Below are 21,617 nucleotides of genomic sequence, written 5' to 3'. Positions count from 1 at the left end.
TCCCACTCTATCTGAACAAAAAGTGGAAAAGTGTCCTCAGGTGAGGATAAAAAAACAAAAGCAAAAAAAACTCCTGGCTAACAAGCAACTACTGCCCAACAAGCCAGATCCTGGGATGGGGAACGACAGACGTGTCCTTAGCCCTATTACCCAGGGCGATCATTTTCAAACCCCACACATGCCTGCAGTATCGCCTGCTCTGCTCACCAGCGGCGGAGCAGGATCTGAGTGTTCGCTGTCTGAACCGGCTCCTTTGGCAGCTGCTGGGTACAGATTTACTAAATTGCAAGTTGCCTTCGTCGGCAGAACAGCCCCATCCTGGGATTTATGAACTCTGTCCATCTGAAAGCATAGCCCAGAGGCAGGGCTCTGGACAAGACAGCAGGGAGAATCTTGGCCAAGGACACAAATCTCCCAGAACCACCAAAGGCACTGCCCTCCAATAAAATAACGTTCTGAATGGATTCACTCATGTCCCATTATCAAGATTGTTCCTAATAATCTGTGCCACCTTCCCGATGCCACAAGGGCATTGTGAGGATTAATGAAATAATGTGGCCTCTGGAGCACTTTCCTAGAGAGGACGCCAGGAGAAACAGAACCATCAGCCTCCCCCCGCTGACATTTAAGGACGAAACATCTCTGATGGCTTCTGCTCCCTCTTCCTGTTGTTTCTCACTGTTAGGGTACCTCTATTATGGAAACCTGGACAAAGGTTTTGTTGAACTTGCCACTGAATGTGCATAACTTGTCAGCTGAACCCTCTCTAGTCTGGGATATTATTACATGTCCATGGGCCCCTAGGACTCACTCTGAAACTCTGAGGTTCTGCCTAGTTCCTGTCCCACCAGTATCACCAAGTGATCTGCATGCAATATGCTTCCTCCTGCTGAAGAGGATACATCCTCTGGTTGTCTTTCTACCCAAGTGCTTTCATCAGGCTACTGTTTTTCACTGAAAGCCAATGGCCAAGGCCTTTAGAGGAAGGTAAAAGCAGGAAGACATGAACATGTCAATGCTATAGCTGGGAGCCTGGTATTTTAATAACTGTGTTCATCTACCTCCTGCCCTCAGCATCAATGCTCCCTCCCTACACACACGCATGCACACACACACATATTCACATGCACAAACATACACAATGCACAAACACATGCAGACAGGTACACACATGCGCACACATGCATGCACATGTGCAAACACAAATACACATCCATGCACACCCATTCATATGCACACACACCTGTGCACATGCATGCACACACATGTATTAATTTCAAGAATAATTTTATAATTTACTCAAAGAAATCTTCAAATTCAGTAAATCTTTATCAAAATTCCTATGGCATTTTTTACAGATATAGAAAAAACAATGCTGAAATTCACACGGAACCACAACTGAGCCTGAACAGCCTAATCAATCTTGAGAAAGAAGAACAAAGCTCGGAAGGCATCTCACTCTCTGATTTTAAATTATATTACAAAGCTATATAGTGTGTATAGTGTGATGTGTGTCCTTTTAAGAATGTGTCCACTTTTTCATGTAAGTTATCTAATCTGTTAGCCCGAAGTTGTTCATAATATTCCCATATAATTGTTTTAAATTATGCTGGGTCAAAAGTGATAACCCATCTTTTTTTTAAAATCCTCACCAGAGGATATAGTTTCACTGGGTTTTAGAGAGAAGGAAAAGGAGAGAGAGAGAGAAACATCAATGTGAGAGAAAAACATTGATTGGTTGCCTCCCGCATGCACCCGGACAGAGGATTGAGCCCACATTTTTGGTGTATGGGATGATGCTCCAACCAACTGAACCCAGGCCAGGGCTATGTTGAACCTAAATTGTATTTCTAATGGACAACATATAATTGGACTTGGCTTTTTAAATGCAGTCTGACAGTCTCTACCTTGTGATTGGGGTGTTCAGACCATTCAAATTAAATGTATTATTGACACAGTTGGAATTACAAAAGCCATACTGATACCTTCCTGTATCTCCTGTTGTTTTGTTTCTCTGTTTTCCTTTGCTACCTTTGCAATCTTCTAGTATGTCAGTTTAATGCCTTTAACGCCTTTTTGCCATTTTTTTAGCTGATGTTTTAGTAGTTACTTCAGGAATTATATGCACCTGCACTTATCACAATCTATTATAGATTAATACTAACTTAATTCCAGTAAAATACAGAAACTGCTTCAATACAAGTCCATTCCCTTCAACCTCTTCTGTACTATTATTGTCATATGTCACATCCATGTGTGCGTATAGCATTAGACTTATTCTTTTATACAAGTTTATGTCTTTTAAAGATGTTCTAAAAATAAGAAAAACGTATTTATGGAGTAAATTATATTAACTCACACATTTACCATTTCTGTGCTCTTTTTTTGTTTTTGTGGATTTGAGTTATCTGAAGTTAGATTCTTTAAAAATTTTTATTGATTGATTTGAGAGAGAGAGAAAAGGAGAGAGAGAAACATCAACTTGTTGTTCCACTTATCTAGGTATTCAGTAGTTGATTCTTGCATGTGCCCTGACCCAGGACCACACCCACAACCTTGGCGTATTGGAATGACACTACCAACGGAGGTACCCAGGTAGGGCTGAAGTTCTATTGTTTTAGCTTGAAATATTTCTTGTAAGTAAGGTATGCATTGGTAACAGATTCATTCTGTGTGTGTGTGTGTGTGTGTGTGTACACACGTATACACACACACATATACACACACATAAACATACACACATATATCTTTTTTTATCAGTGATGTCTTCCTTTTGTCTCCAGTTTTTGGAGGATAATATTACTGGGTGCAGAACTCTTAGCTGACATCCTTTTCTTTTTCTTTTAGTACTTTGAATATGTCATTTCACTGCTTTCTTGCTCCCAATTTTTTTAAAAAAAGAGAAGTCAGCCATTCATCACACTAATGTTCCCTATGTGTACTTTCAAAATTTTCTTTTGGTCTTTGTCTTTCAACTATTTGACTATCATGTGTCTAGACAGTTATCCTACTTGGGGTTGGTTGTGTTTCTTATATGTGTACATTATGGCTTTTCATCAAATTTTGGAAGTGCTTGTCCATTATTTCTTCAAATATTTTTCTGCCTCTTTCTGTCCGTTCATTCTGGGATTTTTATTACATGTATGTTGGTATACTACAGGTCTCTGAGGTCCAGTTCATTCTTCTTACATCTTTTGGGTTTTTTTGCTGCTGTTGTTTCTCAAATTATAAAATTGCTATTGATCTATCAAGTTCACCAATTCCTTTTTCTGTCATTTTGAATCTAGTATTATTTAGTTGAAAATGGATATTAAAGATGAATATATTGTAGCAATTCTGGATTTTCCTAATTTTCCCCCTGAAGGTTGTTGTTTCTGTTTTTGTTTGTTTCTTTAGATGCTTAACAAGTTGCCTGAATTAATTCTCTAAAATCTGACTCTGCTCCAGGGTGAGGGATATCTCATATTGCTTTTTTGGTCTCTCCTCTTTGCTTTTTTTTTTTTTTTTAATTCTTGTTTTTTTAAATCCTGGCTTCCTAGTTGTCACCCCTGTGTCCACAAAGCTTAATCACTGGCGAAAGACTTGACAGAAACTGTAATCTAATGCCTCAAACCAGTAGGACTTTCATTCTCTGCCGATGACTTGGTGTGTGGCTAGAGGAGCCCACTCAAGGTTCAGGCCATTTGCACGGAGGTCTCAGCGGTTGCTCTCCAAGGGCTCTTTCCCATCTCACTAGGCATGCTCGCGGCCTCGGGGCGGGTCAGGGTCGTGTGGACAGCGTGGGCCTCTGTTGTGTGCTGCATCTGTGAGCAGCCTTAGCTCGAGGTACGCTTACCTAACCATGCAACCTCAGGATACGACAAAGCCAACAGCCCTCTCCGATGCCCTGCCACCAAGACGACTATGTTCGCTTTCATCCTGTCCAGCTTTATGTTTGCCTTTTTAAAGAGGATTTGTTGACCTCCTTACTTGGCCATAGCCAGAAGTCCCACCCCAGGATTTATTTTTAAATGCTGTTGATACTACACAGAAACCCGGTACTCCAGCTTGCTCCTGTCGCATCCAACGGTTTTTACAGTGTCCTGCTACATGGATCTTTGTAGGTCTGATAAAACATTTACCTTTTCAAGGGAATGCAGCCCAACTAGAAACTGTGGAATAAAACTACAATTGATCACTAAAAATTTAAGTCTAACCATATCAGTTCTGAATATACAGCAGGAACTCAGTAAATGACCCTTGATTTATAGATGTTGCTTGCCACATATATTTTGAGGAGAAGTGTGCTTATTTCCCCCAACTTTTATGATATTTCTGTCCATTACATTTTACCAAGCATCCATCCCAAATGCCATATGAAGGATACAATTAAGGATCATTTAAAAAATGTATCTCCTCTAAGTATATCCGATCATAGCTACATGTGACTTTCTGGTGTGGTCTTCCTCTTGGAAGTCACAGTGGGCTCTCCAGTTAATCTAAGCAAGCATCTGATCGAGATGTTCTTAATGTTAAACAGCAATACCATTTGATTCATATATTAAAACTGTCACGGTCATCTTCATTTACCTCAGTAAAGACTGTTTATTACGTTCGATGGCTCTTTATTGCTCTATGTCTGAAATTATGAGATAAAAAGAGCCAGCCAAGCAATAGGAGCTCCACTACCTCTATTCCCCTATCTCTGAATAAAAAACAACAACACAGCACTTCCATGACATGATACACTGGGAATACAAAGAGCTGTGCCAACATCAACTAAAACTCACCACAGCTGATAAAGTTAAAAATCATGATCGGCCCCTTAAAGGAATATAAACATACCTATCTGAGATCATGTAACCAATTGGTACAAAAACTAGAAAAGTAGACCAGAATGTTGGTCCCTGAATCACCATATCCAGTCTCCCTCTACTTCCATAGAAACCAGGCTACAGGGTCAGTTCCCCAAACCTGTACCCCAGCTCCACTCCTGCTCCCGAGTTTTCTTCCTCACGAAGAATGGTGGCGTGGAGCAGGGCAGGGGTAGGTTCAGTGATCCAATGTCTGTGTGAATAGTGCTCTCAACGGAAAAAGAACGAAGAATTAAGAAAAGATTTGGCCTTCTTGTCCCTCAAATGCAATGCACGGATGATCACAAAGCCACAACTCAAATAAACTAACAGAACACCGACTGATCTGCTGTTTTAGCCAAGAATGGGATAGATGTGTGTTAAATATACAACATACGACTCCAGTATCTCCAACTGCAACGGCAGTGTTAGCCAGCATTCATTCTCACCACGTTAAAACTCATTTTCAGAGCTTCTTCTTTGTAATGGGATCACTTCGATGGTTCCAAACTGCCTTCTTGTGGGGGATGTTATCCCCGGTGTCCTGATAACTGTCACGATACCCATTAAGGAAGGTAGGGAGCATGTATTCTAATTCCAGAGAAAGGGAAGCCCAGGGCGTAGAAGATACCTCTAAGAGGTCTCAGAGCTCGTCAGGAACAAAGTGACAAGCCAAAGCCACTGAAGTGGATACAGAGTTGTGTCTAAATAAGCCGACCCTCTCCTGGATCACTTTATATAACAAATGGGTCAAAACAGCAGGTGACAAAAAGTCAGATGACCACTCTCACCTGTCTACACATCAAAGGTTGTATCTTGCATACAAACGACTCCAATATCGTTTCCCAGTTTATCCAGATAATTCCATGAAAACCACAGTGAGTTTTTCCCCATGTACTACAACTTATTTGGATAATGAACTCTATTTGCTTCACAAAAGTTAATCAGCATTTAATCATATCCTTGGCCTAACATACTGTCAGTCTATACAAAGAGATTTTTTCTTTTCTTTTTTTGTTTTGTTATGTGCCCCTAGCGGGGGCCGAACTCGGAACTCTCTGGTCCGCAGGCGATGCTCCAAGCACTGAGCCAAACCAGCCAGGGCTATACAAAGAGATGTAAAAAGAAAACCAAAGCAGACTCATCCCTGGACTACCATGCCTCTCACAGCAACACGGAAAGGGAAAAGTCGTTCAGGTGAACACCGTTGTTTTTTCTCTACCTGAACTCTCTGCCCTTTAACTTACACAGCTCACCCCTGAGCAAAACAGGCTTGAACGGCACTTTCCCACTGGTCCACTTACACAGGCTAGTCCAATAAATGCGAACAGGATCGTAAACGCATGTTCTCTTCCTCATCATTTTCTTTATGGATTTTTAGAGAGAGAGAAAGGGAGAGGGAGAGAGAGGGAGAAACATCAATGAGAGAGAACATCAACTGGTCACCTACTGTGTGCCCCCCACTGGGGATCTGGCCCACAACCTGGGCATGTGCCCTGACCGGGAATCGAACCAGCGTCCTCTTGGTGCATGGGTCAACGCTCAACCACTGGGCCACACTGGCCGGGCCCTCATGATTTTCTTAATTACACTTTGTTTTTTTTAGCTTACCTCATTGTAAGAATACTGTATATAATACACATAACATACAAAATACGTGCTAATGAACTGTTTGCTATCGGTAAGTCTTCGTGTCAACTGTAGGCTATTAGTAGTTACGTTTTTGGGGAATAAAAAGCTAGATGCAGATTTTCAACCAAAAATGGGTGGGGTGGGGCATGGCACCCCTAACCCTGACTCTTCAAGGGACAACTGTATTTACATTTGGAATAGGTTTAGAATGATTCCAATTGAGGCCTGAAGTGGAGAACTTACACAAAAGTGCAGGCAGTAAGCACAAATCATGATTTTTAATAAGCCACAATGGGAAAGAGTAATCCACTCAAATTCTTATCAAATTTATTTGCATGGTACATTCGTGAACATTCGGAAGACAATAGCGACTTAAAGTTCCACCGGACTTAAAACCGGAAGTGCCAGGGCTTGATGTCATGATCACTAATTGATCGTTAAGCAACCCATTGCCTAAGACTGTGCTAATCACTACCTGGCTACCCTCAAAGACTCAGACTCTGAGTGGAGTCGGAATATTCACACCACACAGAAAACCGAAACACCGACCTGAACACAGCTGCACACATCCCTTGGTCTGTTTACTAGGTACACCCAAGCCAGCTGGCAGAGAAGAGACTTGTGTGCATTAGAATTCATTTTCCAATTACACAGCCTCCTTTGTCCCGCTGAACTCCCAGGGTCCTCCTTTAGCAGCATCGCTGGTCCCTTGAGTGAGCGCGGGCAGAGCTGGTCAGAGCAGCTCCCACCCACCGCGGCGGCCGGAAGGCGACACAGGGACAGCACCCAGCTCCAGCAGGGGGCTAAAGACACTGGCATCCAACAGCCTGAGTCTTCCTAGTACACATGGGCTGGCTTGAGGCTTCGGAAGACCTATTTTTCCTCTAAATTCCTCCCTGCTAATTTATATAAAAATTCATGATTCTGGAGTTGGAAGGAACTTTGCATGGGGGTGAAGGCATTTCCAGAACAGGTGCAGGGACCAGGACTTGACCTCCTGCCCCCAGGCCTGTTCCGTGTTTCCTCTGCCACACTAGGCTGGGGTACATTTGAAAATGAAAATGTTCCAAAGCGTTGCTGCTTTGGAACATGGGTGAGGGCTGGGTCACCTGGGGGCAATTCTAGAAGGAGCCCTTGGACCCAGTTCCAGATCCCGATGGGAGAAAAGTGCCCAGTGAGAGGAAAGTATAGGGTACACCCTGGGTACAAGGGGGGAAGGAGCTAAATGGTGTCGAGGGGCAGGTGACAGGCTGGGGGCAGAGCGGGAAAGGGCAGCAGAAACCACCCTGCAATGGCGGGACGGGGGCCTGACACCTGCCAGGCCAGCATCTTCATCTCAAACAGGAAGACGGCCCAGGCTCTTCTCCTGTGCCCTGTGGCTCCTCACTTTAAAGCAGAGATGATGACATCTTGCCAGTGAAAGTCAGAGGGGACTGAGCTCCTAAGGTGTGTCCCTGAAGGATTCTTGAAAGAGCACCGGGTCGAGGTCCCAGCGTGGCCACACTGGCCGAGCGCCCTAGGCAACATCCGGAGGCATCTCTGGGCTCAGTGTCCATGTCAGGAACAGGAAGGGCGTGGCTCCTGGAATGAGTCTGTCCCAGCCTAAAGACATCGTGTGCGAAGTACTTCAAGGTCCCCCCAAGGAAAGTTTTTGTATAAATTACAAATGGCTCTGAGAGCTTATCAACCAGCCTCTCTCTCATAGCTGCTCTCCTCCGAACAGTCAAGAGAATCACTTAAAATGCACTGGAAGCTCCAGGTAATGGGCAGCCGAGGAGGGGAGCCGGCAAATGGGCTCTTCAGAGCAGAGCGCCACCAAGCCATTAGTGCTTCATGTAAGACCGAAGGCGGATTAGCGTGTTTATCTCCGAAGCCTTTCTGAACGTCCTACCTGGCTATTGAAATTCACAAGGCATTTGTTGTTGCATTTCGCTTCTTGTTAACAATGGCACAGAAGCCAGGGTGCACTGACAGTTGTCTCAGAATATTGGGGGAGGGGGCTACTCAGCAGCCCAGTTCATTTATTGTTGAGGTGCTCCTTAAGGGCTGGCACCACGTCCCGTTCAGGGCCCCCTCCAGATCACCCTCATCCCCAGAAGCAGTTACACTAAGAACAGAGCACTCCCAAATCCACACAGGCACACTGCCCAGGTTAGAGGCATCATAGCTCGTTTCTTCATTTCTTTGAAGCTCATTAGAAACTGTATCTTTTGAGCATTTACTTTACCAAAATGCTCTCTATAATCACTGGAATCATAAAACCAGTAAGAGAAGAACAGACCTGGGGGCGGAGGGAAGAGTGGGGAGAGAAAGAAAGAAAATGGGATAAATGAGGCTGGGTGAGACTGACTAGGAGCGGGTGACAGGAGCCACCCACCGCACACAAAGAACACCAAGTGACTGGGAGACAATGCAGGCTCAGAGGACAGGGACTGAGTGAGGCGGGGAGGCCCCCGCAGCTCCCTCCCCAAACCCGCACCCTCTCCACCGGCTGACCGGTCTGCTCCAGCAGCTGCTCACTTCCTGGCTAAAAGGATTTCTGCCATTTTAATTAGGTTTGCGGGTTTTTTAAAAAAATAAGAAATAACACCTCCCCACTGCCACCTTCCCCAGATATAGCTGCATTTTCAACTATCCACAGAACAATGATTTTGGTCTCTGAAAGAGTTTAGACTGTCTTGCGAAATCAAATAAAATAAGAGGAAAAAAAAAGAAGTTCAGCAAAGTAGTTCAAAGCTGAGCTTGTTTGAAAAAACAAGTAGAAAGATTTTGGAAGGAAGTGGGATGGGGGTTGAGAGACAGGGGGCTTTTAACAGTGTCCATCGATTAGCCTGATGGTATCACCACCCTTTGTCCTGTTTAGCTTGAGTGATAAGACAACACAAGGGGGTGGACTTTTTGACATTTCACCTCTCCACTTGCCCCCAAAAAGATACAGCATGGATTAGTTCACTCATGACGCCTAGTCATCCTGGACAGAAGATGACGGGATTTCACAAGGAATGTGTGTAAAATCTTCCTTAACCTAGAAAACATCGGGGCGGAAAATCAACTCAGAACAGGCACCTGCTAAGCAGTCCCACGAGGATGTTGGAGACATGATCACAGCAGGACCAGGGATTCTCAGAACCACTGTCTGTTTACAAACAAAGCACTCACTTCCTAACTCCAGGTACCCACGGTGACAGGGATAGGCTCTGCTCTTTTCAATAAGGGCAGATTGGAGAAAATATTTCAGTGCCATCAGACAACAAATGAAAAAGCTTTTCTTTTTTTTTTTAAAAAATATGTTTTTATTGACTTTTTAGAGAGAGAGGAAGGGAGAGAAAGATAGAAACATCAGTGTGAGAGAGAAACATCAATCAGCTACCTCTTCCACGCCCCCTACTGGGGAGCGAGCCCACAACCCAGGCATGTGCCCTGACTAGGAAAATCAAACTGGGACCTCTCAGTCCATGGGAGAATACTCAATCCACTGAGCCACAACGGCTGGGCTTAACATCTTTTCTAACTGAAAAAATGCAGATCTAGCTGGGAAATGCCCTCCATTCTCTCCAGAGGAGACCAGAAAGAGAGAACAGAAAAACATATGTCCTCAGGATGAATTTTGGTAGTGAGTGCCATAAACATTCAAGGGAGACACACTACCATTGCAAAGGTCATTGACAAAAAATGTTTTAATCTGAACGTGTGAGTGAAACTCTGCAGCAAAATGTATTTAATGTTTAATTGTTTTATACACTGTAGGAGGGAGTTAGTCTTGTCAATCACCTGATGAAATCTGATCTCTCTCAAATCATCTTTCCCAACAGTGTTAAAGATGATACTGCTGGGACATAATTCAACCTCAAGACACCGTGTGGGAAACAGGTCAGTTTTAAAGTGCTTGGTGGGTAAACAGTCACTATTTAGTCTTCTGTCCTTGAATGTCAGTGGTCTTTTGCATACAACCTGCCATTTAAGATCACGTGTTATGCAGGGCTTTTGCAAATTTAAGTGAACTTTATAGAATACGCTCAGTCTTATTTTTTATCAGGACAAACTCCTCTGTCTCTTCCCCTCTAAGGTGACCACAGGAAGAAGGTGAGTGGAGGGAGGAGGGACCCATACCCTCCCTTCTCTTGGTTGGTATTACAGTGAACAAGAAGTAAATTAGGGAACATTTCAAGACCCCGGAGCAAAGTATAAAAAAAGGTGGTTGGCCTGTCCTCTTGTTCAACTGAAGTAGTTCTGTTAAACTCTAAGGGGCGGACAATTGCTGGGCCAACGTTGCATCCAACCATAGCTGAGTATGAATCGAAACTGATATTCTGTATTCTTCTATCAAATTAAAACAGTAAACCAGCGAGTGATAATGGCAGCAAAACTCACATAGAGCTCACCCTTCCCAGGCACTATTCCCGGTGCTTTGCCTAGATGAAGTCACTTAATCCTCCCAACGACCCCTTGAAGTAGGTGCTACACATAAGCGCATATAAACTGGGTTATACCCAAGATATAAAAAGCTTCATAATGCTGGTGGTAAAATGGGACGGAGGTGGGTAATTATTTTGAAAAGCCTACATATCCTATAACATAGAATGTGTCCCTGTATGTTGCTGGGGCAAATGATATATGAAGGAAACATATAAGGATCTCTTACCGACATTTTGTTTGAATAGCTTTGTTCATAAATCGACACTGAAGATCATACTAACCGCTGCAGAAAGAGAAGTAAAAGTAAGATTTAAAAGATTTTCGGGGAAAAAAAATGAGTATGTGATAAATGGTGAAATGACCTCACAGGAGCTAAAAATCTATTATCAGCGTGAGGGAAATTTTCTAGACTCATTTAAAGAGCAGAAAATCCTAAAGAAACCTGGAACAAGGCTGGTTCTTCTTAGAAATCTTAATCACTGCAGCTTCATTTCCTGGGATTCTTCCCTCTGTCATTTCCTAGTAGCTGAAATAATAATAAGGGTACAGAAAATGAGCTTGGGGAGGCCAGAAAATGTTTCCGAATTTCATTACATCTGGGGCCGGGGTGGGCTAGACACAAAGAGAGAAAACAAATCACAATTGAAAAGGGGTTCCTGCATCTATTATTTTTGACTTCTCACCCATTTAAAGTCAGCTGTCTGGAACAGAAGGGAGAAGCGGGTATGTCCTGAAGCCATTGGTCCGGGCCGGCCTCGGGACCAGGCCAGCCGCTCTCTGCCGTGAACAGCTCAGCGAGAAAGCGGGGGAAACCCCAAGTTTCCCCAGGCTCCAGACTGTCCCCCTGTGCCTCTCCCAGCCCTCCCTGCACAAGCCACCAGCTTCCACCCAGCAAACCTGCTCTCTGACAAAACCTCGGCAAGACCTGCCTTTGTAAGGACATGGCCCTTGAGGCCACGTCACGCCTGTAACTCAGCCATTTCCTGGCCCTGCTGTCAAAGAGAATTTTTCATCAACAAGAGGCAGCGTGGCTGGGTGCTGTGGAGCCAATCCGCGCTGCCGAGAAACCATGAACACGATGCCTACAATGAATACTTGTGATGTGTACTCTAGGCCTGTCCCAGAGTTAGAGTGTTTTTCAAATGTTTTTGTGCGGTACTTACAGGCTGCTGACCTTTCAGAATTCTATCACATGGTGAGGACCAAACAATAATTTTTTTCAAATAAAATAGGTTTATTAGGGACACAGTCTGCCAGCGATCATCCCCTCATGACACTGGTCCCTGAAGGAGCCATGGAGAGAAAGTATGGGCAGATAAGAGATGCAAAGGCAAACGACAAAACATTCTTTTGTTCCCTCACAAGTTAAATGCCTGCCTTTAAATTGATTTTCAGATACCGAATATACCTAGTTCGTCTGTCAGATAATCTGAAAGTGCCTTACTCTAATAAATAAATACAATTTATGAGAATGGAAAAAAGAGATGACTCTTTATCTGTAAACAACCTTTATACACACACACCACTAACCTGATACTCAATTGGCTCTGCAATAGAACAGACATTTCATCGGCCCCCACCTGTCAGCCTTCGCAGGGATATAAATCCACCTGTACATCTTTTCACCATGGCAAACACTCTTACCAACTGATCTGAAAGGAAAGAGACCGGGAAATTGTTCACAAATTCTAATTTCCATATTTGGCTTACTCTTGAGTTCTTTGATTATCAAATAGGGTCATCTTTCCTTAAAATTCCAGTACCTTTCAAACTCTGACTTGGTGGCACAGTTATTCCTGTGAGTCTGAGTTCTTACTATAATACCATGATAGATACCCCAAATCCAGGGTAGGGCAGAAGAAGGTGTACAGTTGTATGTGAAACCCAGAGTGTATTCTTGTATTATTATTTATTACTGACTGTATTGTTTTCCAAGCGAACAACTATAAACCCACCTTTGCCCCACCCTGTGTCGTCCATACTGACACCCCTTCCAGACAGAGCCATCTACCCGCTCAGGTCTGGTACGGCGAACGTGGAGACAAAACATCACCTGGGTCTGCTGTTAGCATGTTCCATGCATTTGGTTACTCAAATGTGGGTCACTAACTGGGAATTGCCAGGAAGACACAGCAAGGGGATGAAGTCAGAAACCAACACCGGCCAGGCTCCCATGGCCTTGTCTGTGTCATGAGGTGTCTTACCTTTTCTGTAGGACAACCCTCCCCTCAGCCCCACCTCCCCTAGTCTGTGTCACAGTTCAGTGCAGAATTGGTTCTCCCAGTTCCTTGGTCTCTCACTCTGCTGAGCAAGGTGTTTTCCTATGACATGTTTTGTCTTCAATTAAACAAGGTAAACAATGTTTAAGAATTTTTACATTAGACAATTCTCCTAATCAACTCTAACATGTAATAATTATTATAATTACAGTAACAGATTTTAAACATTACTTCACTGAGAAGTTCTCCTTTGTGAAGTCAAAGAAACTGTTCTCAGTCATCCAGGCACAAAAGCTGGTCATTTATTTCATTCTCCAAACACGAATTGAGTACTCAGGACGGTAGCTGGAATCACAGGAATGTTATCAGTTTAAACCAAACTCATTTGAGATAGGATGTATCGTAGTGTACTACCATTATTTCCACACCCCAAAGCTGGGCTTACCATATGTTCAGCAATGGCTAGATGGTACGGAAAATCAATAACCTTTTGCTTATCCAGAGAAATTGTTTGCAACTAAGATGGTGTGGAAACAGGCAATGCTTTTATTGGGTTCTTCCATATTCTAAACATTTTGTTTCCCAGTGCAAAAGGTAACCTGACCCTCACATGAATGAAAATGGCATAGAGTAACTAGATGAAAAGAAGGAGCATGGGAGAAACGTCATTCTTTATTCTCCATGTTCCGCCTTGAAAAAAATCATTGATGTTAGCTATAAATATGAGGCCTCTGTTTAGATGTTAGTTCCAGACCTTTCTAAAAGAGAGCCATTTCACTCGATTCTAAATGGAATAACTGGCATTCAGCAGAAGGAACAAATTAAAATCAGATATTCTGACAAATGTGTGTGTGTGTATGTGTGTGTGTATACGCGTGCGTGTACACGCGCACCATATGGTAGAAGTGTTTTTTTAATGTTTGCATTTGTTCAAAGTGAATACGTAAATGCATACTTTTGATAATATAGTCATACTTGCTCTGTATTTTTTTATTTAATTTATCTTTATTGTTGAGATTATTACAATTGTTTCCCCCTTTTTTCCCCATTGGCCCCTCTTCCCCACTCCCATCCACCTCCTGCCTTCCCCATATTATTGTCTGTGTCCACTGGTTATACTGTACATATATGCAAGTAAGTTCTTTGGTTTATCTCTTTCCATCCCCCCACCCCCAAGCCCCTTCCCTCTGAAGTCTGTCCGTCTGTTCCCTACTTCCATGTCTCTGGATCTGTTTTGATCGTCAGCTTATGTTGTTCATGATATACCATAAATAAGTGAGATTATGTGGTACTTGTCTTTATCTGAGTGGCTTATTTCACTCAGCATAATACTCTTCAGATCCCTCCATGTTGTCTCAAAGGGTAAGAGATCTTTCTTTCTTACAGCTGCATAGTACTCCATTGTGTAAATGAACCACAATTTTTTTTATTCACTCATCTACTGATGGACACATCAGATAAGGGGTTAACATCCAAAATATATAAAGTACTCACACAGCTCAACAAAAGGAAGACAAACAATCCAATTAAAAAATGGATAGAGGCCCTGGCCGGTTTGGCTCAGCAGTTAGAGCATCGGCCCATGGACCAGAGAGGCCCAGGTTCAGTTCCCACTAAGGACATGTACTTCGGTTGCAGTTTGTCCCCGGCCCCGGTTGGGGTCGTGTGGGTGGCAACCACTGGATGTGTCTCTCTCACATAGATGTTTCTCTCCTTCTTTCTCCCACTCTGAAGATAAATGCAAAAAAACAAAACAAAACAAAACAAAACAAAAAACGGTCCTCATGTGAGGATTACAAAATGGACAGAGGACCTGAATAGACACTTTTCCAAACAGGGCATACAAATGACCAGGAGACATATGAAAAAATGCTCAACAGCCTCAATCATCAGAGAAATACAAATTAAAACAACAATGAGGTATCACCTCACACCTGTCAGAATGGCCGCCATCAACAAATCATCAAACAACAAGTGTTGGCGAGGGTGTGGAGAAAAGGGGACTCTAGTACACTGCTGGTGGGAATGCAGACTGGTGCAGCCACTATGGAAAACACTATGGTGTTAACTCAAAAAATTAAAACTGGAACTGCCATTTGACCCAGTGATTCCACTTCTTGAAATATATCCTAAGAAACATGAAACATCAATCAGAAAGAATACATGCACCCCTACGTTCATTAGCGCTATTTACAATCGCTAAGATTTGGAAACATACTTGCTCTTTAATTCATTCTGTTTGTAGGAGAAGGATCAGTCTGAACCATTTAAAAATTCGAATTAAAATTTTTTATTTAAAGAAATGGTGTTTGTTTTCAAGCACATTACTAACTAGAACCAAGTCAGTAAAATACGTGTTGCCAAGCATAAGCCTTTAAGGTATCTACCTGAATACATTTGTTGAGTATATTCACGCATCTACCAGTTTCATAAGATCTGCTCATCTAAAAAAAACGCCTTTAGATTCGGTCGAAACAGAAGTGTCAGAATATCTTGAAAGGTGGGGTGCACTTGATAAAAATATGAAGCTATTTCTAATTTGAAATAAGGGAAATAAGTGAAATAATGATCCAATTAAACAATAGAGAGGAAACAGCCCTAAACACTTGAATCTGTTTATAAAACAGCAAGAGTATGCATTGTTTTTATTCCAAGTAGGTTATTTGTTTCTTGGTTTGGCTATATACGTCTAACCTCTGTCAATTTGTAGATTGGCAGGTTTCTGTATATGTAGAGAACATGTTTTAATTAGCATATTAATCACTTTTCCAAAGTGCTATAAACAATTTATTGTCTTATTCAACCCACCTCAAACATTCCACCCTCGGAAAAAAGGAGAAAAGGGAGCAAACTCATTTTCATGGAGAATTATAATGGAATTTTGTCCCTGCCTAAATTATCAAAAGTTCTGAATTAGTATGTCGAAATTAATTTTTACATACATTAGAGAAGTAACACATTTTCTAAAGCCTACAGATGTTTTAAGCACTTCCCTATTAAGACATCTTCCATCAGAATAATTTTCTTGAAAGGAAAGGGCCTTAAAACAGAAAGTTTTGAAAAACAGGGAAATCTCGTAAGTTTGGCAACCCAACAATTTTCTCTTGGGAGCTAATTCAATGAGGAAAAGGAGATAAAAGAACGAGTGCGGTTTAGATTAAAAAACAAGTTTTGCATCTGAAATCTAAGCTTTCGTTTCCATGATATATGCCAACCAATTATATTGTATTTGCAAGAAGACACACACTGTGAGTGTTAGAGGCTGTGCCGACAGACATGCCTAGAAGGTCAATGTGATTTAAGATCTCAGTTGTCTTGGTTCACTCCCTCTTCCCGGCCTCCCACACCCCCAGCTTTCTGTCTATTCAGCCATCTAGTCTCCCAGTTCCTTCTTCACGTTGCCTGTAGCTCTGTTTCCTCCCACCTACTTCACTCCCATCCAAAGACAGAACTTACAGCCTCACACCTGTATTCCCAACGTCACCACCAAGGGAGCTTCCTGCCTTCGTTTTCTCATGCACTTCAGCACCTAATCAATGTTCCTAAATCCCACACTGGCACTTGTTTCATGGTTTGCCAAGAGACCTCTTTGCCTACCAAATAAAATCCATACCTTTTTCACTAGTGAGTAAGTTTCCTTGGATCTGGCTCTAACCTGCCTTTTGAGCTCTACATTCTACTCCACACCTTCATCCTCAGTGTCAATTATGTAGACACCCAATGAGACAGCTGCCCTGGCACCATCCCATACGGGGCACCAGAACACCACTGATACATTAGAAACACCATGCCAGTTAACTGAGGCTTCGACCTCAAACTCCTCACTCACTAGTGAAATGTAAACCAGACCCGCTCCCATCAATGCAAACAATGCCCTACGCCAAGAGATCATGTGACCGTATCCATGTAAATTACCTCTAGCCATGGCGAGTGTGACTGACTGCATCCAATCACATGCTATAAAAAATTATAAACTGAAAGACGAGTCTAAATATGTTAAAATGTCACGTTACATTCAAAGCGTGCCACGGACACCTTCCTTTGAACAGAGAGAAACATGAAGAAAGGTATACTAAGTTGACTAACAGAAAATCGTTTTCCCCTTACCCTTCCACTAGAAACTGTTCAACAAATATTCAAAGAGCCAAATGCTTAGCTTGCCAGGGAGAACCCACATCGTTCCATCTGTCTTCACCCTTGCCACCTGGTCTACCTACAGCCCCATGAACACATCACTCTGTCCTCTAGAACACCCTCCTGACTCTGTTTCTCAGCCACCTACAATTCCAACTGTCCTTTAAGACTACTTTCTTTTCTGTGACATCTTCCCTAATCTTCACGAGTGATAAGTGATCTCTCTGTCCTCTGAAACCCTGTATTATCGCTGACACAATGCCATACAGTCTTTTGGGCCACTTTCCTTTCTTAAAAAAAAAATGTACACCTACCTCATGCCAAGCCCTGTTTTTTGAGTCGCATATGCATTTTTCCACTTATTTTTCAAAATAGCCTTAGATATTATCTTCATTTCCACTTTCCAGATGAATAACCTCAGGTTTATTGAAATCAGATAACTTGCTCAAAGCCATCCATCCAGGAAGAGCGTGGTTTGAACCCAGCTGTATCTAATTCTAGAGCCTGAGTTCTTCCTACAATGTCACAGGGCTTCCGCCACACTTCCCACCTCCAGTACAATTTATTTGAGGGCAAGCACCATATTTTTGGTATCTACATGCCCCTCCACAACCCCCAAAAGAGACCTTTTCTTGACCATCATAGATAGTCAGTAAATGTATGTTAACAATGGTGCTGGGACTCCTGCCTCCTCGGATAGGAATGTTGTGTAGATCCCACGTCACCTGCAACTGTTCTGAAAACACTCCAGGATGTGATGAGCTTCCTTCATTTGTATGGGCAAAGCCAATCTCTGCGGGAGCGGCAATCCAGAAGCTACACAATTTGGAACCACCTTTCCATGATCTTCTGCTAAATTAGTGTTATAAATTTTAGTTATAGCTTTTAAATATTTCCTGGTCAACCTCTTTCTCAATTCTTCTAAAGGGCTCCCCATCAAATACTGTTTCAACTTCCCAATACTATAGAACAGTAAAGTAATGTCATATGCTCATCTGTCAAGCAGCCTGACGTACACATCCAACCAAAAAACCAGAGAGTGGAGTAATTTAAATGACAAGGCACTATAAAGAATTAAAATATAGGGATGTTCAAAAGTCTAATGCAGACATAATTTGAAATGAGGTGACTCATCAAAGCAGGAGGGGAATACAAAATTTAGCTATCCATCTATCATTATAAAAACTAAGAACAGCCTAAATACCCAACAATAGGGAACTGCTTAAATAAATGATGATGCACACAAACAATGGAATACTACACAGCCATCAGAAATGATTGCCATTCAATAAATATTTACAGAATGTCTTATTTGTATGAAACAAATAAAGAAATGATACCTGCCCTTATTGTGCTTAGAGTCTAGATGATGATATAGAAGAATATGTAATGACAAGAAATTCTATATTGTTGAGTCACATGATGGGTTACCCTATAATGTATATGAATTAACTTTTTGTTGCTGCTGTTTTTTTGTGTGTTTTTTTTATCCTTACCCGAGGACATTTTTCCATTTTTTGTTCAGATAGAGCGGGAGGGAGAGAGAGGAAGAGAGAGAGAGAGAAACATCGATGTGAAGGGACACATCGAGTGGCTGCCACCCGCACGACCAACCAGGGCCGGGGACAAACTGCAACCGAGGTACGTGCCCTTAGCAGGAACCGAACCAGGGTCTCTCAGTACCGCAGGCCGCCGCTCCAACTGCTGCGCCAAACCGGCCAGGGCATTGCTGCTGTTTTTTTAAAATAATTTGAAGATATATTTGTTCTATGTTCATAGCCTGCCTTGAAGAAACAGACATATTAGTAAGTAGGTCTGGCAATATTTAATTTTATAGAAGAAACTAAAGCTGCACATTCTAAAATAAAATTCGGAGTAAAAAGTAGGCAAGTATAAATCAAATGAAGATTAATTTGGAATTATAACTGAAACTAATTTTCAGATAGCTTTTTGAAATATTTTTATATACTCATTATAAAAATATTATTTTAAAGTATGAATTCAAAGGCTTCCATTGAACAATTATGATACAGTGGTATTGTCTATTGATGAATTTAAACAAAACAGAAAAATAAAGGAATCAAAGTCAACTACAAAAAGCAAGAAGAAATGAAATTTAAAATATCTTATGAAATGGCAAAAGGATGTCTAACATACTAGCTTGCCCTGTTTTGCACAAGTCTTAAAGATATATTTAACTAGCAAGAAGATTAGTGTAAGAAATTATTATAGAACTTAAGAATAATAACCAGTAATGTTTATAATATCCAAACCTCTTTACTCTTTCAAATTCTTTGTTCTTAGGAATAGAGAAAATTTTCTTTAAGTTGATAAAGCATGTTTTAAAACCCTGTATATTTAATGCTGTAAGACGGAATGCTTTCCCCCTAAGATCAGAAACAAGGCAAGGATATCTGCTCTCACCAGTATTATTCAACAAAATATTAGAAGTACTAGCCAGGGCAACAAGGCAGGAAAAAAAAAATTAAAGGTATTTAGATGAGAAAGGGTTTATTCCTATCTGCAGATGACATGGTTATCTATGTAGAATATCCGAAGAAATTTTAAATAATCCTCTTGGAACTAGTAAGTGAGTCCAACAAGATAGCAAGGTACAAGATGAACAGACAAAAATACAATTATATTTATACATACTAGCAATAAGTGTGGGAACCAAAATTTAAAATACAATGCCATTTATAACCACTAAGCAAATTAAATTGGTGTAAATTAGACAAAACAAGTACAGGACTTATTGCTGAAAATTAAAAAATACAATGAATGAAATCAATGAAATTCTAAATAAGTGGAGAGGCATACTGAATTCATGGACTGGAACACTGAACAAAGCAAAAATGTCAATTTCCTCAAACTGATAGACAAGTTTAATGCAATTACTATCAAAATCTCAGCAAAATTTTTGTATATAAAGACAAGAATATTCTAAAATTAGAGAATGTAAAGAAACTACAATAACTAAAACAATTTTGAAAAGGAATAAAATGGAAGGAATCAGTCTATCTGACATTAAGACTTATTATACTGCTACAGTAATCAAGATTGTAATGCTAGTAAAGAGATAGATGTTAGATCACTGGAATAGAATAGAGGACTCAGAAATAGATCCACACAACACAATATATTCAAATAATTTTTTACAAAGGTGCAAAAGCAATTATGGGGGGGGGGGGGCGGAGCATACTCCTTTATAAAAACTTTTTTTTTTTTATAAACCTCAGACCGTATACAAAACTTAACTCAAAATGGTTTGACTTAACTGTAAATGTAAAACTATAAAAACAAAATCTTAGAAAAAAATAAGAGAAAAATATTTGGAATCTAGAGCTAGTTTAAGAGTTCCTAAACTTGACACCAAAAGCACTAAGAGTGAAGGGAAAATTGGTAAGTTGAACTTCACCAAAATTAAAAGCTTTTATTTTATGAAAGACTCCCTTAAGAGGATGAAAGGAAAAATTGCAGATTCGAAGAAAAATGTGCAAACCACCTATCGGACAAAGAACTTGTATGTAGAATACATAAAGAATTCTCAAAACACAACTAGTAAAGATACAGGGAAACTACCCAGTTCACACATTGCTGGTGGGAAGGCAAAATAATATAGCTGATATGGAAAACAGCCTGGTAGCACAAGGAAGCTCCCTGGAGATGCTCCAACTCTATTTCAGAGCTTCAACTTTCTCCTGCTCTACAATCGAGAAGCTTCAACGCCTTTCTCGAACCACACCTAATCTAACAGGTGTCTCCTGAGAGCTCCTCTTGGAAGTAGCAAAGTCCTTTTCCACAAGGTCCCTGAATAGATACATCGCGTAGCTTCAGTGAGCAACAGGTAGTTGGTGTTCAGAGTGAAGATGGCATAAAAAGCTACCAGTAATATAATATTTAGGAAGGTTAATCTGACTGCTTCATTTTCCTGGAGAAATAGTAAAAGGCCTGGCCACTATAAAGTAGGGACTTCCTGGTACTAAAGTCTATCACTAAGTTTCCATCTTTCTCAGTTTTGAGGCTGCAAACCTTTCAACACCAGTTCTGAGAGGGCTGGGCGACAGTCCCGGGACAACGGCCTTGAGACAGACCCCGGATGTGTGCCTGCCCTTGTCTCCTCCTGTCTCGTTTCAGAAGGTTCTTCCCACTGCAAACAGCAGCACTATTTCCCCCTCCTGACCTCTGTCAGCCGTGTTGCTGCACAGTGTTGGGAAGTATTAACAATGGTCATTACCTGCCCTGTTGATTCAGTGTTAAGCATTAACAAGGCCTGTGCTATCTCAGTTGCTGTCATATTTCTCCAGGACAGACATGCCCATGTAAATGCCCCCATGCACACACCAGCCTTATCTTTCTCTGGGTGGGGGTGGGAAAAAGACGT

The 21,617-nt window shown here is 41.6% G+C and overlaps 1 protein-coding gene and 1 long non-coding RNA gene across 3 annotated transcripts in view; both read right to left on the bottom strand.

Moving 5' to 3' along the window:
• Positions 1–21,617, bottom strand: part of MAML3 (mastermind like transcriptional coactivator 3) — a 390,057-nt gene that overhangs the window by 246,812 nt on the left and 121,628 nt on the right. The window lies entirely within an intron of this gene.
• On the bottom strand, positions 11,120–13,376 carry LOC118615496. 2 transcript variants are annotated; one of them, XR_004956437.1, is made up of 4 exons: positions 13,331–13,376; positions 12,411–12,532; positions 11,323–11,406; positions 11,120–11,163 (listed from the first exon to the last, which is right to left on the bottom strand). It is a non-coding gene; the product is annotated as an uncharacterized LOC118615496 (long non-coding RNA). The 2 variants fall into 2 exon arrangements; XR_004956436.1 differs by lacking the exon at positions 13,331–13,376 and having other exon boundaries at positions 12,411–12,685.

This window comes from Molossus molossus, unplaced genomic scaffold (assembly GCF_014108415.1).
Source record: "Molossus molossus isolate mMolMol1 unplaced genomic scaffold, mMolMol1.p scaffold_m16_p_4, whole genome shotgun sequence".
NCBI classification, from domain to species: Eukaryota; Metazoa; Chordata; class Mammalia; order Chiroptera; family Molossidae; genus Molossus; species Molossus molossus.
Note: the sequence above shows the minus strand (reverse complement) of the source record. Positions and strands in the feature narration are given on the sequence as shown.